At 43.6% G+C, this 17,838-nt stretch overlaps 2 protein-coding genes across 4 annotated transcripts in view; one reads left to right on the top strand and one right to left on the bottom strand.

The window, feature by feature from the left end:
- Positions 1 to 17,838, bottom strand: part of KLF9 (KLF transcription factor 9) — a 619,671-nt gene that overhangs the window by 46,609 nt on the left and 555,224 nt on the right. The window lies entirely within an intron of this gene.
- PIP5K1B (phosphatidylinositol-4-phosphate 5-kinase type 1 beta) overlaps positions 878 to 17,838 on the top strand; it is a 93,816-nt gene continuing 76,855 nt past the window's right edge. For 2 of the 3 annotated variants that reach the window (XM_088652776.1, XM_035099695.3), the window contains exon 1: positions 878 to 1,333. The gene's annotated coding sequence lies outside the window, so the exon portion shown is untranslated. Of the gene's footprint in view, positions 1,334 to 14,626; positions 14,702 to 17,838 lie in introns of all 3 variants that reach the window. The other variant, XM_088652774.1, reaches the window with a different exon arrangement.

Here is a 17,838-nt window from a genome sequence, read left to right as displayed (position 1 = left end):
CAGCTCTCCTGGGAGTGATGAGGTGGCTTGGGGCCCCGCGCTGCCCAAAATGACAGCGTGGGGCTTGCATCCACCAGGCAGACTCTGGGGGAACCTCGCTCTGCCCCCACCGCTCTGGGTGCCAAAGCAGCCACCTGCGCCCAGCATTACAAAAGAATGGGGTCCCGCCACCTCCTTGCATGAACACCAGTAAGGGAAGGGTCAGTGCAGCCTCAGGGGCTTCTTTCACAGGCAGCAGCTCACAGCTTCCATCGCTCTAGGCAGAACTTGGAGAAACTCTCTGAACCCTCAGCTGCCAGCTGGTGTAGAAAACAACATGCCGACTCTGCTCTAAGGCAGCTTCCGACCTTCCTCTGTGGAGCCTGACTGCCCAGGGCAGGGCAGGGCGAATCTTCAGACCAATGGCCGCCTGTGCAGGATGGTTCCGTCTGTCTGTCGGGATAGGCAGCCCTGCGGTGCAGTGGTTAGCGCGCCTCAGAGAGCTTCACCTGCTGCCGCGGCCGCCTCAGGCCTTTTCCAGGCGCTCCAGGACGGAAGTCCGCGGCGGTCCGGCCAATTCCCCATGGCGAGCGCCGAGTCCTCCTGCGGGGCTTCAGGGATGGGCGGCCTGGAAGGCAAGCGAAACCTCCGCGAAAGGGAGCCAGCCAGAAGCGGAGCCCGCCGGCCTCTCGCGGCTCCACCAAGGGGGCTGCCGAGAGGGAGGAGGGGAGGGAGGGAGAGAAAGCGGCGGGGGGGGGAGCCGTCAGGCCTGGGGCGCCTCTGCCCGACCACTCGCCCTCCGCGGGCCCGGAGGGAGGGAGGGAGGGAGGGACGAAGGGGCGACTGAAGGAAGGAGGGAGGGAGGAGGAAGGAAGGAAGGGGGAAAGCCGGGCGGGCCAGAGAGGGAGGGGCGGGCGGAGGGGCCCGAGCCGGCGGGCTGCCTAGTTTGCCTTCTTCTGGCGGGGACTCTCCCGGCAGCAGAGCGGAGGAGGGAGGGAGGGAGGGAGGGAGGGCAGCCCCGCTCGGGACTTGGCCGCCAGAGGAGGAGGAGGAGGAGGAGGAGGACGCGGCTGCCCGGCTGCCGCCGCCCCTTTTCGAAGAAAAAGGCAGAGCGAGAGGGAGCCGCCGTTGCCGGGGACCAAGCGGCGCAGAGGCGCGACGGACGACCAGGCAGCCGTGCAGACGCGCCGAGAGAGAGCGAGGGAAGGAAGGAAGGAAGGAGGGAGGGAGGGAGGCCCTTGGCCGCCGCCGCCGCCGCAATTCAGTCCTGCCTCCGCTGCTGCTTCTCGGCCGGCGTCGGCTTCGGGCGGGCGAACTGCGTCGCCTGCGGCAAGGAAGCGCGAAGCGGCGGAAGGTGGGTGCGCAGGCGGAGAGACACGCGGCTCCCGGGCTTCCCTCTCCCTCTCCCTGAGCCTCTCGGGGGTGGGGTGGCCATGCTGCCGCGTGTCGGGGGACGGGACGGGACCCGAGAGGGCTGGGCGCCCCGAGGAGCCTCCTCGGCGAGCGGGGTGGGGGCCTGGCGCTGCGCTGCGGCAGATGGCAGCGAGCGGGGGCCTCTTCCTCGGGTTCGCTTTCCTGCTTTTGAATCCGGATTGAACAGGTGGAGCGGGGCGGCGCGGCTTCGGCTTCTCTCGGGCTTTTCCTTGGACGAGGCGAACGAAGCCTTGCCGCCCCTCCTGGCCTCCATGGCGGGGGGCGATGGCTGGACGGGGGGGGGGGCTGGACATCTTGGAGAGTCTTCTCAGTTTCAGAAGAAGGCAGTGACGCTCCCCCCCCACTTCCTGCTCCCATGGGACGGTCCTGCGGGGGCTGATTCCCGGGGGGGGGGGGAGTGATATGTCAGACACGGAAACCGGTGCCCTGGAACAGTCCTGGCCACACTTTCCCTCGCCACACTTTGTGCTCCAGCAACACACACACACACACACACACACCGCTTCCTGCGGAGTCTGCAGGTGCCCTTTGCAGGCAAGGCGCACAGCAGGTGGTTTGGGTTCCCTGCGAGCATCAAGGCATTTAATAAGTACCTCCCCCCCCCCATCTGAAACATTGTGCTGTGGAGAAGAGCTCCAAGCTAGGCCAGGCCAGGGATGCTTCAGCCTGTAAAAAGGACACCCCCCCCCAAAGGCAACAGAAGACTGGCTGTGTATTTGCTCCCACTTCCCAGTAAAATTATGTATTACTAAAATGTTACCTTTTTGAATCCATTTGCTGTGCTCTTCAGGGTAACTTGTAAACAAGTGTCATTGCTTTCAAAGGAATGTTTAGGATAGGGCACTTAGGGTGTCAGAGGATTTGAATTAATGTGCAAATGTGCTATTGTAAGTTAAAGATCACCTGCTGCTTCATGTCATTGTTTGTGCATAAAATGAAGACCAAAGACCAGCCTTTACAGCATTTCTTAATATACTATTTTGCAGCGCTGAACTGAATCTGTTCCTCTAAATATTAAAGATAAGGTGGGGAGGGGGAAAATCTATGATTTTCCAGATAAAATAGGTACCAAATTCTATCACCAACCAATTTATGATGTTCCTATGTGCATCTTTTATGGATTTGGGGCAGGGATACCGTTAGTTTCAGACTATGCTTTGGTATATGAAGAAGTAATGAAGCAGTTATATAGATATGCTTTAAAAATGCTTAATTTGCTGCATAGTGACCTTCAACAAAGGTTTCTGGTCGATATATGAAGTTTGGCTTGCATTATTGCGATTTGCTTAAAATAGCATTGCTTCCTGGAACCAAAAGGTGTTGCTGTGCTTCAGTGCAGGGCTTGGTTTTCTATTTCAGTATATGCAAAATACACTTTTGTGTATTTTGCTTATCTTTGTTTATTCTCTCACCCTCCCAAAAGTACCATTGCATTAGGTCACCTGAAGTAAATGTCACTAGCAGCTAGCTCATATTACCTATTTAAAAAATGGGTGCGGTTCCTACTCAAGAGAACTTAAAATATTCACAGGCTATATGAGAGAACTTTTATGCGTAAAACGTGAAGTCATTCATTCAAAATGTATATACAAGTAGCTAGATAACATGAAGTCACCCATGACTTCTACCAGTTTGACCCTCTTTCTTTCATGTAGCCCTAATACTTGCAGGCCTGGGTTGGAGTGGGAGACTTTACCAAGCACCATAAGCGGTCTTGTCTGCACCCACTCACTTGACAACAGTCATTTATGTCTGTCTGATAGACAGAGACACTTCCCTTCCCCCTTTCCAATGATAAATTGAATGGCCTTAGTAACTGTCTCTCAATCTGTTGTTTAGTCGTTTAGTCGTGTCCGACTCTTCCTGACCCCATGGACCAGAGCACGCCAGGCACTCCTGTCTTCTGCCTCCTGCAGTTTGGTCAGACTCATGTTGGTGGCTTCAAGAACACTGTCCAACCATCTTATCCTCTGCCGTCCCCTTCTGCTTGTGCCCTCAATCTTTCCCAGCATCAGGGTCTTTTCCAGGGAGTCTTCTCTTCTCATGAGGTGGCCAAAGTATTGGAGCCTCAGCTTCACGATCTGTCCTTCCAGTGAGCACTCAGGGCTGATTTCCTTCAGGATGGATAAGTTTGATCTTCTTGCAGTCCATGGGACTCTCAAGTCTCCTCCAGCACCATAATTCAAAAGCATCAATTCTTCGGCCTTCTCGGTAGTGGCGCCCGCCCTGTGGAACGCGCTCCCATCTGATGTCAAAGAGAACAACATCTACCAGACTTTTAGAAGACATCTGAAGGCAGCCCTGTTTAGGGAGGCTTTTAATGTTTTAATGATTACTGTATTTTATTTTTCTGTTGGAAGCTGCCTAGAGTGGCTGGGGAAACCCAGCCAGATGGGCGGGGTATAAATAATAAATTATTATTATTATTATGATTATGATTATGATTATGATTATGATTATTATTTGGCGGCCAGCCTTCTTTATGGTCCAGCTCTCACTTCCATACATCACTACTGGGAAAACCATAGCTTTAACTATACGGACCTTTGTCAGCAAGGTGATGTCTCTGCTTTTTAAGATGCTGTCTAGGTTTGTCATTGCTTTTCTCCCAAGAAGCAGGCATCTTTTAATTTTGTGACTGCTGTCACCACCTGCAGTGATCATGGAACCCAAGAAAGTAAAATCTCTCACTGCCTCCATTTCTTCCCCTTCTATTTGCCAGGAGGTGATGGGACCAGTGGCCATGATCTTGTTTTTTTTTTTATGTTGAGCTTCAGACCATATTTTGCGCTCTCCTCTTTCACCCTCATTAAAAGGTTCTTTAATTCCTCCTCACTTTCTGTCATCAAGGTTGTGTCATCAGCATATCTGAGGTTGTTGATATTTCATCCGGCAATCTTAATTCCCGTTTGGGATTCATCCAGTCCAGCCTTTCACATGATGAATTCTGCATATTAAGTTAAATAAGCAGGGAGACAATATACAGCCTTGTCGTACTCCTTTCCCAGTTTTGAAACAATCAGTTAATTCCGTGTACAGTAGTTCTAACTGTAGCTTCTTGTCCCACATAGAGGTTTCTCAGGTAACAATTACGTGGATTATATTAATGAATTCTGTGTTAGAGTGATCATTGTAGGGTCCAGAATGAGCCATTTCTCAGTTGTTGATTTAAAAGAGCCCACAGATTTCTTCACATTGTTCTCTCCCACCACATAATCATAATAAAAGAACTTCATGTATGAAGTCTTTGGAATTTAGATTTACCCCCATGTAAACCATGTATTTTTACAAAGCAAGCAAACAAAGCTTCAATTAATACTATTTCTCCAAAAACAGTTCTATGAGACAAAATTAGTCCAATTCCATTTAACCATTTTATTAAAAATAACAACCAAAAAGCAATTATGAAGATATTTGCCTGTAAAACAAGAATTTTTTTTAGTGAGGCAGCAGCTTATCACATAGTCAAGTGTCTCACATGGTATAGATCCAGTGGTGTTTTTGTTTTTCTAGAAAAAGGTGCTGGAGCTTACCATGAACTTTTCTTAGGATGACAATGGTGCCCACCTGAGAGGGGCCAGAGCTGAGCTCCAGTGAGCTCTGACTGAAAAAAAGCCCTGTGTATATATATCTTTTAGTGAGACAGAAGCTACTGTCCTCCTTAAAAATAGAAGCACTATAAAATAGTGCTTCTTAACGAGCAATTATGTATTGTGCTTAAATATCACCTTATAACAGAAACACGCCATTCACTATGCAAATCTTCATGCTGCTGCTTACATCGCACAATCCATTGTCAACAGCCCAAAGCCCAATACAGCGGTTTGTGTGTTTGTGTCAGACTCTCAGGTTGCACATCTAAATCTTGAATCAGCACAACATGCTTGAATCAGCAAGGCCATATGAGACCCAGCCCATCCCTCCTTTAGGACCAGCCCAGCAGACTAACCAACTGTTACTTGTAAGTCACAGTTCTCAGCTTAAACATCTCTAGTGCTTCCTTAGCAACCTGCTGCCAATCCTATCATAAAACTTGGGAGGTAGACCTGTTCTTTCTTGCAGAAAAGCACTAAGATGAAATGGCTGCAGCCGCAGGAGTGATCCATGGATCAGGTCTACCTCCCAAGTTTTATGAAGAGAATTGCAAGTATGTTGATCCATGTGTATTTTCACTGTCTTATTTGGTTTATTTTTCTTTTATTTACACCTGCCCTTCCTTGTCTGCTTTTTACATAATGTAGACAAAATCAATAGAAAATTAGAGGCCAGGGATGCCATGAGTCAAAAAGTGTCAGTTAATCCACTTGCGGAGTCTGGCAGGTAATAGGAAGATTAACCCAGAGTGTTTTGCGGTTCTTGTGGGTAAGTTGTGGCTACTTTAAAACGTGAAATTGTTACATATACGTTCTTATTTTTTGATGATGATTTATTGTTAATCACATTGAGATGAGTGATTCATAAGTGGAGTAAAATAAAAATGCTATGCAAAAATAATCAGTTATTTATTAATAGGATCACAGAATTGTAGAGTTGGAAGGGCTTCCAAGGGTCATCTAGTCCAACCCCCTGCAATGCAGAAATAATTACTTGCCTTGTAACACAGTGGGCATGACACTTACGTGTAATTTACTTACATGATTGTGACTGTAGGTGCACAGCCCCTAAATAAATAAATGGGGGAGTGGGACCTGCTGTGCAAAGAGCTTTCCAAGCCTTCTGCCTTCCTTACTGAGCTCTGGGGAGGCCGCATGAAGGCCCTGGGGTGCTCCTGGAGCCCTCGGGTGTCCCTGCAGAGGTGCTGCATGGGGGGTTCCTGGCTTTACATGATTTGGGGTGGACTCCCAGAACCGAACCCTCACATAAGTGGTTGGACTCACTGTATATTGTAGGGGCTGAACTTTGAGCTTCTACAAATATCTGTGCTTGTGTGGCAATTGTCTGTCATAAGTGGTTTGTTAAAATCTGGGTGTCATTTTGCAGTGGATAGATAGATTTTAAATATAAAAAGTTCACATTTTAATTGTAAGACTTTCTAGGTAGCATTTGAGTTGCATGGCATTGTTCCTGTTAGGAAGTCTTGCTATCTACAGTGTGAACTGTACCCAGTGAATGAAACAAATCTTACTACAAACAATATCTAATTGTTTAATTGAAATAGTCAGTTGACTTCACCCTAGGCAGTTCTCCCTTAAATTTGTAGTGTTGATACCTTCAGTGGTGCTTTATGGTAGAAGCAGCTATTGCAGAGTCCTGCAGGAGTATAAATCTTCTTCTACAGTACTACCAATTTTAACAAGTTTGAATTGAGAGCTTTGCTAGTGACAATTTTCATTAGATATTAAATACATGTGGGAATTGTACGCTGTGCTCTTTATGTTGCTGTTCTATAACTTGTTTCTGGCAAAGCTATAACTAGTGTTTCTAGATCATGTTTGCAGATACCAGGACAGTGAATGATGGAAGTATTTTTACTGTTTGTAGTTTCATGAAAATACTGACATAAAAGCAAGTCACCTTGTGATTTTTTTAAAAATACTGGATTTTATTAAGAATGAGAAAGTTGTTTCGGTACACTTGAACAGAATGAATTCATCAGCTAAATATTGAATAGAGTTTCCTATTTTTTCAGATCCCCTTCCTTCTCTACATCCCAACACCATTTCTAAAACTAAAAATTTATTTCTTCCTTTCCTCTTTAAATGGCAGGCATGTCCCATGCCATCTTTGGCCATTTTCTTAGCTTTACAAAAATCAGGCATTCAGGCCCATCAGCACCAATCCTGGCAGGCAAAACTTGCCCAACTGGTTTGACCCATTCTAGCAATCTCTCTTTACAACCAGGTTTACAGGATTGTAGGGGGAGGATCCTTGAGAGATAATGCAGTATGTTGAACCTTGGCAGAAAAAACCTTATCTGAAAAAGCCTTGTTGCCTTGCTGATTATGCGCTGTCCTCTTGCTGTAGCCAGGGAATTAAGAACTTGAAAATGTGCTAAATGTGTATCACTTGTTTATCATTAAGCTAAACATAGCTTGTCCGTTCATATAAATTGTTTTCAGCAATGAGGGCAGGTGCGGAGTAAAACCATAGCTGCCAAGTTCTCCCTTTTTTTAATGGAAATTACCTTATGCTGAATAGGCTTCCTCGTGAGAAAAGGGAAAACTTGGCAGCTATGGTAAAACCTTGCTGTTTTCACCATTTGTAAGATAAGACAGAAGCTGGGTGGTCCCTCTGAGCATTGCTGTTTGAAAATAATCAGCACAGCTAATATTTTACTCAAGCAAGCCCCAAAAAGAAGATTATTCTTTTACAAAATCGTTTTGTTTTCAGTAACTGCTTGTTCTCAGGGAATTGTATGCAGAATTGCAGCTTAAATAAAGTTACTTAATGTTACATAGGGTAGTGCTGTGGTCTAAACCACGGAGCCTAGGGCCTGCTGATCAGAAGGTCGGCGGTTCGAATCCCCGCAACAGGGTGAGCCGGTCCCAGCTCCTGCCCACCTAGCAGTTCGAAAGCATGTCAAAGTGCAAGTAGATAAATAGGTACCGCTCCAGCGGGAAGGTAAACGGCGTTTCTGTGCGCTGCTCTGGTTCGCTAAAAGTGGCTTAGTCATGCTGGCCACATGACCTGGAAGCTGGCTGCAGACAAATGCTGGCTGTCTCGGCCTATAGAGCGAGATGAGCGCCGCAACCCCAGAGTTGTCTGCCATTGGACCTAATGGTCAGGGGTACCTTTACCTTTACATTGATTAACTTGTGGAAGATTACTAATTACAGAGAATGTCTTATGTGACAACTACTTAAATGTTTTATATCATGTAGAAATTAAAATTCTACCCCAGTTTCAGTCATATTTATTAGAAATAGTAAAACAAGCAAAATATTATTATCATTCATCAGCAAATTAGGTATACTGTACAGTACAGTGAAATGTATGTACATGGGTTATTAGTTAATTTATCTAAGTACTGTATCTTGCATGCTTTAAGTGAGCATAAATAAATGCAAAACAGCATGAGGCACAAGTTACCTATAACCAGACTTCAAATGTATCATTATTTCAACAGTTTTTCTCTAAGATTATTTTAGCACTAGCTGTAGGTTGTCAGTGAACAGATATTAGAAAACAATTGTCCCTTATTAGACTAAACTCTTTATTGAATTGTTATATCTTCCCTTTTACAATTGTGAAGATGGCTTAGTTTGCATCTAACACTAAAACATGGTTTATTTGAATGATGGTTTGTTTGTTTGATTGATTGTATGAAACCCTGCCCAACAGTTCAACTATGGTTTGTTTACTGCCAAAAAACCACAATCTGAAGCCATGATTGTGGTTTACGAACCTTGATCCTTGACCTGGTTTTAACAGTGACTTGGCACCCTTCCTTAACCATATTGTCTTCAGCCAGCTGTTGAGCATTTGAACACCCTTTGGTAGTTTTTAAAAATCACCCAACTGAATGGTCTCCATGACTTTGGGAAGACAAACTGCTCTTCGTCCTATGCTGAAAGCTTTAATGAAATCTCCAGGTGCTTACTTGGTTCTCTACTGTGAGCCAGAATGGTTCCTGTGGGCATATTCTAGATGCAGATAGGAACCATTCTGATTGCAGCCGCTGCTTGCACTCGCCGCTCAGCAGATCTATGAGGAAGCTGTGCCATTAATGCATATCACCATCATGTGAAAAGCAAACAGAAGAAATGACATCAGAGCTGCCTCGTGCTGTGCTAAATTGTACCTGATTAAATAAGGGTGAATTTTTCCATTGCTAATCTAGGCAAATTCAGAAGCATCTACCTGGATTAATAGCATGCTTCCATTTTCAGCAGCAGAAGGCTAAATATCCAAAGCTGGTGTTAGCAGGTGTAGGAGGTCCCACTGCTGGAGAATTTCCTTACTGTGTTTAATCTAAGTCACCTATCCTGCAGGATGCAAGCATGTTTCCATTGGTGATATTGTAATTACCCTCACATTGAAAGAAGGTTGGGGAGAAGGGGGAGGTTTTGGTTCACTTTTTTAAGATAAGGAGTGGAAAGTATGCCAGTACGTATCCCATTTGACCCTCAGTGCAGATAAGTAGCTGAATGGACTTTATTCCTCCATAAAAAGGGGACATACAGTGAAAATATTGCTTAAGGATTCCTACTCAGCTCATGTTTCTGGGTATGGACTTCATTAATTTTGGTCCGGCTTTTACAGCCTTGACTAAGTATATTTACTTGGAAATATGTAATGAATTCAGTGACACTCATTTTCTAGTAAGACTGCTTAAGGTAGAAGGTTTGCTCTTGTGCAAGATATTATAGACCACCTTAACACATTCAGAAGATAAGCATGAATAAACAGGTTTGTTCTGGTTGGTGCTGTTGGAGTTTCAGAGATATCGGTAACTGAAGGGAGAACCCATTGTAATTCTCAGATTGAAAACTTTACTGCTATCTTTCTGTCTAGAGTCTCAAATAACATTTTCAATGAATTTGTGGAAATTCCCAGAACAGAATAGAGTTGCTTGTTCCCTAGTTTAGCTGCTTAAAAGCTACAATCAGATTTTCAGGTTGCACTGTGCCAGTCGCCTACACTGACTAAAACCCCTGTTACAAGTCAAGAACATAACTAAGCCCTTAAAATGCAGCAATGGGCTGCCAAAGATGTAGTCTCTTCTGTTTCCAGGTGCTTGACAAAAAGGCTAGCCTCCTGCTCTTGAAGAGTAGAATGAGGCTAGCTGTCTTTCTGTGACTGCAAGGAACATGCAGGGGTGGAAGGTGTGCTCAGCTCTTTCTGTGCTCCATTGGGTCACTTTGCGACATCATATGAAGCAAATTTGCACGATAGCTAAAACAGCAGAGTTTTGTTCTTCTGCCACAGTTTAAAAGTCCTGTGTGTTCTTTGTCGTATTCTGAAACATTACGTAGATTAACTTCTGCATCTTGTGCATTTTAGTATCTTCATAATTAACAAAATACAATGGGTGATAGTGATGCCCTGCGGGTGCAAAGAAAACCCACCTGTGCAACTGCCCCTTCAACGCCCCCTGCACCCCAGTCCTACTGAGCAGATTTTCGGCTATGTTGGGGACTGGGGGGGGGGGAGGAGAGGAAGTAAAAGCTCTCTTGCTCAGGTGGAGGCTGCATTGTGTGATCAGACACTCAGTCAGGCTATATTGACAAACCTCCTCATGCTGTCAGATTCTAACGAAAATCTTATGCCATGGCAACATTTTTGCTTTTATATGTGTTGTTGTTGTTGTTCTCCCTCTCACTTTTCCTTCTTTTTTTCTGTATCACTTTCTTTTAACTGAAATCACCTTAATAAAATATAATTTTTTTAAAAAACCATGGATGTTCTGGCGATTAGTCTTATTTCTTTTAATCCCATGGCTAGAGAGGATCCTGTCTAATTAGCCTTCCCTTCTACAATCACAAATCCTATTATGCCAAGCTCTTTGTAGCAAAATAGTATTCCAAAGTTGGCTGCATCTTTGAAAATATTCAAACAGCCGTACTGATCATACCCATTGTGAAGCAGACATAACAGAAATACAAACATGTTTTATTCTATTAGTCAAAAGGAACTTGGCCAGAGACAGGTCAGAATTGTAGGTGACATAATAGAGGCATTGTGGACCCCCCCCCCCCAATCCCACTGCAGTCAATGAGCATGCACACTGTGAGAAACCATAGCTATACAGAATAACTACAAGGAGAATTCCACTCATGGAACAGGCTTTCATACTTCCACTGCCCCCCCCCCCCCGCTTGCAAAAAGAGCTAAGGGGGTGTTTCTGAAATGCTGTTCCAGTGGCAGGAGCAGGTTGGGGGTTGCAGCTGGAGGCAAGCAGTTGTTTGGATCCTCTCTCCAACTCTTAAATGATGACCTAAAACTGAAAGGTTATACAAAGATTAAGGGAATTTTAAGAAACATAAGTCTCACCCTTAAGTGCTCAGAACGTCCTGTTCGTAACAAAGGATCAGGTCTTATTCAATTTAATGTTTTCTTCTTAATTTAGATTTATGGAGAATGCACATCAGTTCTTAGCTTATAACTGTACCTTTGTATATTTTTTTCATTTTGATTTCATGAACACAAACTCATGTATGTGAAGAAAAAAAGGCAATATTTGTATTCAATGTTTACATTTTGCATAATCTTGTACAGCTCTATATGTACAGAATTGATTCAATATGCATTATTCCCTTCAGTATGTTTTATTTCCATTGGGAGAGGCAACATCCTTTTCAGAGGCTTCTGTATTCAAACAAGTTCTTACTTGGATATAAGAAACACCATTCATTGATCCATAATAAATTGGCCACAGTGTTTTCTGGAAATGGATTGCTTATCAATCCTTTCTGAGAAGTATCAGTCCTCTGCGGATATATATTTGTGTGTGTGTATATATATATATATAAATATATATATCCCTGTGACTGTCCCCACCCTGTGCCAATTCATGACGTATCCCGCCCCTCCCCCCCACCCCTGGCTTATCCCTGTGATTCCCCCCCATCCTGTCCCGACCCATGGCGTATCACATCCCCCCCCCTGCTCATCCCTGTGACTGGTCCCACTGTGTCCTGACCTATCCCGTCCCCTCCTCCCCCCAGCCCCTATCCAGGCGAGTCAGTACCTCCATTCGGCCTAGTCTCTAAAGGCTTCGGTCTAGTATGTAAACGGGACGGGAGCCGAGGTGCTGTTGAGAGGGAAGGTTTTATAAGTGCAGTACCAGTGTAGCCGCGGCTAGAGGGCGTTGGTTTGCAACCTGGTTCTTTTCCCAGCATGCAGTTTCGTCTCAGTGGTGTGTTTTGAAACACTGGGTTTTTGGGGTTTTACCTAGCGGAGGTGTGACATCTGTCTGAGAAAACTTTCCTATATTCTTCGGACATGTGGATGTGATGCTGTGTCAAAATTTCATCTCAATCGGTCAAGCGGTTTTGGTGAAAAGTGTAAACACACCCACATGCCCAGTTTACATATAGATAGATAGATAGATAGATAGATTAGATTATTGTTTGTTTAAGGCAGGAGTCAGCAACCTTTTTCAGCCATGGGCTGGTCTACCGTTCCTCAGACCATGTGGTGGGCTGGACTATATTTTGGATAAAAAAATTGAACAAATTCCTATGCCCCACAAATAACCCAGAGATGCAATTTAAATAAAAGGACACATTCTACTCATGTAAATCCGTGGGCCGGATTGAGAAGGTGTTTGGGCCGCATCCGGCCCACGGTCCTTAGGTTGGGTACCCCTGGTTTAAGGCATAGGGGTTAGTGTTGGTAGTTGGTATGTTTCAATTTTTGGGTTTTTTATGACTCAGTGTTATAAGGAGGTGGGAAGGGGTTTGAATGTGGTTGTGGGGTGTGTGGGTAGTGTGTTAAGTTTTGTTGCATGGAGTGGGGTGTTTGCGGCGTTTGTGGGGCTCGGTGTATCTCCCGTCGTCTGGCTTTGAGGGGTAATTGCCATTTTGGCGGTTATAGCATGTTGGGGTGTGTGTGTGTGACGTCATTATTTTCCCTGCCCTCGGAGAGGCTGCTTCTGGGTTCTTCTTCCCAGCATGCACTTTTGGCTGAGTGGTGCGTTCTGGAACAGGGAGTTTTGTGGGTTTTACGTGGCCCAGGTGTGACATCTGTCTTAGCAAACTTTCCTATAGCCTTCAGACATTCGCATGTGATGCTGTGTCAAAATTTCACCTCAATCTGTCAAGCAGTTTTGTTGAACATTGGAGAGGAAGGAACATACCCAGTTTACATTCCTATATATATAGATTTATTTCTGAAAATAAATTGATTTTACCAGGTGTAATCAAAATCTAATAAGTTTATTTTAATCTGTTTAATTGTGGTTGCTAGAAGCAAATTTCCAGGGCTGCACGGGCACACAATTTCTATGCAGCAAGGTTGAAGGCACAAAATATCCTTTCCCAGACACTCCCATGTTTATAGATTTTCTACCATGGGTTTGTTTAGTTATCTTTTTAAACAATAGTTTGGTGTGACGTTTCTGTCATGTATATGTGCTAAAGAATGAGGAATAAAAGGAGTGATGAAGTCAATTTGTCTGCTCACACATAGATTACTGGGAATGTGATCTCTAATAATTGGAGATCATGTAGTGAGCATAAATATATTGCAAATCCAACTCAGAGTGATGGCAGTGTTTCCACTGTCACTCTGAATTGGCTTTGTGTGGCTTTGTCACAGTCATATTTTGTTCTATGTTGATGATCTAAAGCCAGTTCAGAGGAAAGACAAGAAAATTGCCCTTGCTTGGAACGGGAACATGGCCAGCGTTGGATTATATAGTCTAACAATGTACCCCCTGTATTTACGAATTTAATCCGTTCCGAATGCACACTCGTGGGTCGAAAACTTCGTAAGTCGAGGAAACAGCATCTAAAAACTCATAAGTCGAGGAAACCGCATCTAGCCGCGAACGGGTTTTCCGTTTGGGTGTTGAAAAAAATCATAAGCGCGCGTAACTGGAATTTTTCTGCTCGTAACTCGAAAACGTCGGATGTCGAGTAGCTCGTAAGTTGAGGTCCCACTGTAGGCACTTGCCAGCATTATGTCAGGCAGGCCATTCTTGATTCTGCATTACTCTCTGATGACCACTTCAGGTACAAATTAAACAAACAAACAAAGTCAGAAGTGGCTTGCACCTTCCATTGCTACTTCTGGTTATGGATCACTAAAAATAATGCTATATTTAAAATATGCAATAGAGCTATTTTTAAAATATGCAAATACCTAGCTGAATTGACTAATGAAAACCCTATGGTTGATATTTTACTAGGTGACAGCAAAGCCATAATTTTCAAGTTACTTTCTTTTATGTACTTATTTAGCAACTGAAAAGCATGAAGAAGGATATAAAACTTAACAAGGTGCTGAAAATGTTGTGGATCTTTTGTACGGTATATAAATTTCTTCTAGTTAGCAAATGGAATGACATGTGTATGTGCTGATTTGTAGTGATGTTTGCAGCTGTCCTTGTAAAAAAAAAAAAGCACAATTTTTTTCCCTTCCCCGTTTCATTAACTTATATTCTGACCATATAAATCATAGTATATGATACTCTTGTGATGGGACAGACCTTTCCTTCTCCTTGTGGTAGCAATGCCCAGCCTTTTAAACAAACAGCTTGATCTGCAGAAATAAGCAGGTGTGATTTTTCATAACATGGAGCTAATATAATCATTGCTAATATTTGCAGGTCAGGCTACTGTCAGCTTGCTCTTTGCCTCATTTCATTTTAAGGAGGGGGACGTTTTAACTCCCACAAAACATGGTAAGTGGTGCATTTACAGAAAAAGCTCACAGCTCAGTTAAGTGACCTTTACTCCCAGTGTGTGCAAAGGATTGCAGCCTCCATTACTGTGTTGTTTCCAGAAACCTAAATGCTGCGGGTTCTGGATATGGCAGGACTGGTGCTACAGAGGAGAGGAGAATTAATTTTCCATTCAATGAAGATTGGCTGCTTCTTTGGGACAGGGCATTTTTGTTTTCATAGAATCATAGAGTTGGAAGAGACCACAAGGGCCATCCAGTCCAACCCCCTGCCGAGCAGGAAACACCATCAAAGCATTCCTGACAGATGACTGTCAAGCCTCTGCTTAAAGACCTCCAAAGAAGGAGACTCCACCACACTCCTTGGCAGCAAATTCCACTGTCGAACAGCTCTTACAGTCAGGAAGTTCTTCCTAATGTTTAGGTGGAATCTTCTTTCTTGTAGTTTTAATCCATTGCTCCGTGTCCGCTTCTCTGGAGCAGCAGAAAACAACCTTTCTCCCTCCTCTATATGACATCTTTTTATATATTTGAACATGGCTATCATATCACCCCTTAACCTTCTCTTCTCCAGGCTAAACATACCCAGCTCCCTAAGCCATTCCTCATAAGGCATCGTTTCCAGGCCTTTGACCATTTTGGTTGCCCTCTTCTGGACACGTTCCAGCTTGTCAGTATCCTTCTTGAACTGTGGTGCCCAGAACTGGACACAGTACTCCAGGTGAGGTCTGACCAGTGGTACTATTGCTTCCCTTGATCTAGATGCTATACTCCAATTTTGTCTTACCTTTGTTTTGTAGCAAATGATCACTTTTGTCATGTGCTTCGAAGTTCTGTTCGCTTTTTAGTCAGGCTGCTTCTTCATCTTTCCAGAGCTGCCAAAGAGCCACTGGAGTTCTCAGGCGGCTCTGAGGCTGCCAGTTGCCCATTCCTGCCATCAGCCATTCTTGTAATTTCAACATGTATCTGACCTTTCAGAACTCAGTTTGTGTTAGTGATTCTGAACTTGAAGCCTGGAGATACTCAGTTTTATCTTGCTATCCTTTACACATGTCTGTGTAGCTTTGAGAATTATCTAGAGATATTCAGTATGTGAGCTTAAAAAGATATTTGATATTTTAGCACATTTGCCCATCATAGAAATTGAGACTCGCAGACCATTCCCTGGAAAAAATGATTTAGCTGTACTATGCTTTTGAGTTTGTTAATAATAAGTTATAGTTTCCATGACTTTAGTATCATTAAAATTCACTTCAAATAATTTGCATTTCTGCTATGCAATTATTGCTATTGCATAGACCAGATAATGCTATAAGGAAATACTTAAGGGTTTTCTTATTGAACACTGCTATTAAAGCTGTAGCAAGCTCTTCTGGGCACACAGTTGTACTTGAGAAAATGGGATTTGCAGATTTTATACTGCAGAGGCATTTTACTGATTGTAATCAGTACATATTACGTTTTTCATAATTATAACTGGCATTCCTTTGCAATTGATAGTGTTCTCTCTTTTTCAGGTCCTCAAGAGCTTGAGTATTCAAAACTGTGTTTGTTCATTTTGAGATTTGAGGAAATATGAGTTTCACCCCTCATGTGCCATAGATATATAAAGGCCAAGTGGGCCCTTGCTACTTGCATGTGTGAAACCAGGAACTGTGCTCTTTCTGGTTTATTAGTAGCCTATTATACCAGAGGGGATCTGAGTGCAGATGGGTGCAGCATCTGAGCAATCAAAACTATTCCTGTAACTCCTGGAATGAATAGAATGCATCCCAAACTTCATGCTGGGACAGTCTTTTCCAGTCGTGCCCTGTTTTTTTGAGAGAGCCTAACAGGAAAGAGTTTCAATTTAGACCTCTATTAGATGTCAGTCACATTTACTGAACATGAGGCTCTTATTCTGGGCCTCCATGTTTGGGGGAAAACACATTTTTTTCTGGCGTTTCTTTATTCTCAGCTAGACAGGTGGTTGGGAGGCAGAGATCAAAAACTCTGACACTCCAGGAGTTTCCCTTTTGTTAGACTCAAAGGAGGGCTGCACCAAAGTGGGAAGAATGGGTGGGTGGGTGGGTGGGTGTTTCAGTTGCAGAATCTCTTCTGTAACTGTGCAGGAAAGTGACACACTCACTGGGCGGCAGCAGAAATATTTAAAGAAACTGAGTTAGTAAAAAATGCCTACCAAGCAAATCTTGAACTTGGTTGCCTTGAGGAGGACTGGCTGTCTTCCAGCCCTGCTGGAGAACATACTGATACTTTCCCAAGAATAACAGCATAGTGGGATGCCTAAACTAATTTGCATAAGAACACTTCTGCAACCGGATCCTGCTAAAACTTTGTCCAGGTCTACAGAAGAGATCGAAAGTTTCAGACATGCAAATAGGGGTGGGTTGAATCTATCCATTTCTCTTTCTCTCCATTTCTCACTTTCCCTGTTACTTTTCATTTTAAATTCAGCTGTCTGCATTTCCATACTGGTTTGCGAATTTTTTCTCTCATGAAAATTCACCAGCATTTCAGTTCAAATTTCTCCCAGTGCATCATGGTATGTTAATTTTGACTTGTGTATGCATTTGTATGCATGCATTTTCGTACACATTACTTGGCTGGAGAACTGCATTGCAAAATTTGGAAAAGTGTGAATTTTGAAAGATGGCTGTGTTTTTCAGTATTGTGTTGGAAAGTGTGAATTAGAGAATTTCATATTTAAATGCAAACGGAGCCAAATTTCTCTCCCATCTCAACATGCAAGACAGTTCAATTAACAGAACAATGTTCTTATATGGGTGAGCTTCTTGCATGGTCAATTGTTCTTCAAGTCAGGAGATCACCACATGTCTCCCTAATATTGGCAATTTTACAGGGCAATGTTCATATAGATAAAAATGTTGTTGAATAAATTTTCCAGATATATTGAGTACAACCTAGCCTCTCTTTCACATTGCGCATGATTGTTTTGCTCTTATTGGAGGGAAATTTCAAAGCTGCTGATTGTATCTCAGGATAGTGGTGGATTAGTGGGGATTTTTTTGGTGGGTTTTATAAACAAGAATAATGTTATACAAATAAGCATACTAAGTTTTCTCATGTCATTTGTATATCACAAAAATAGCATAATAAATGTGAAAAAATATCTGCAAC

The sequence above is a fragment of the Zootoca vivipara genome, chromosome 10 (genome assembly GCF_965207765.1).
Source record: "Zootoca vivipara chromosome 10, rZooViv2.hap1.1, whole genome shotgun sequence".
Lineage (NCBI taxonomy): Eukaryota > Metazoa > Chordata > Lepidosauria > Squamata > Lacertidae > Zootoca > Zootoca vivipara.
The sequence above is the reverse complement of the archived record's forward strand: the minus strand, read 5'-3'. Positions and strand labels throughout refer to the sequence as shown.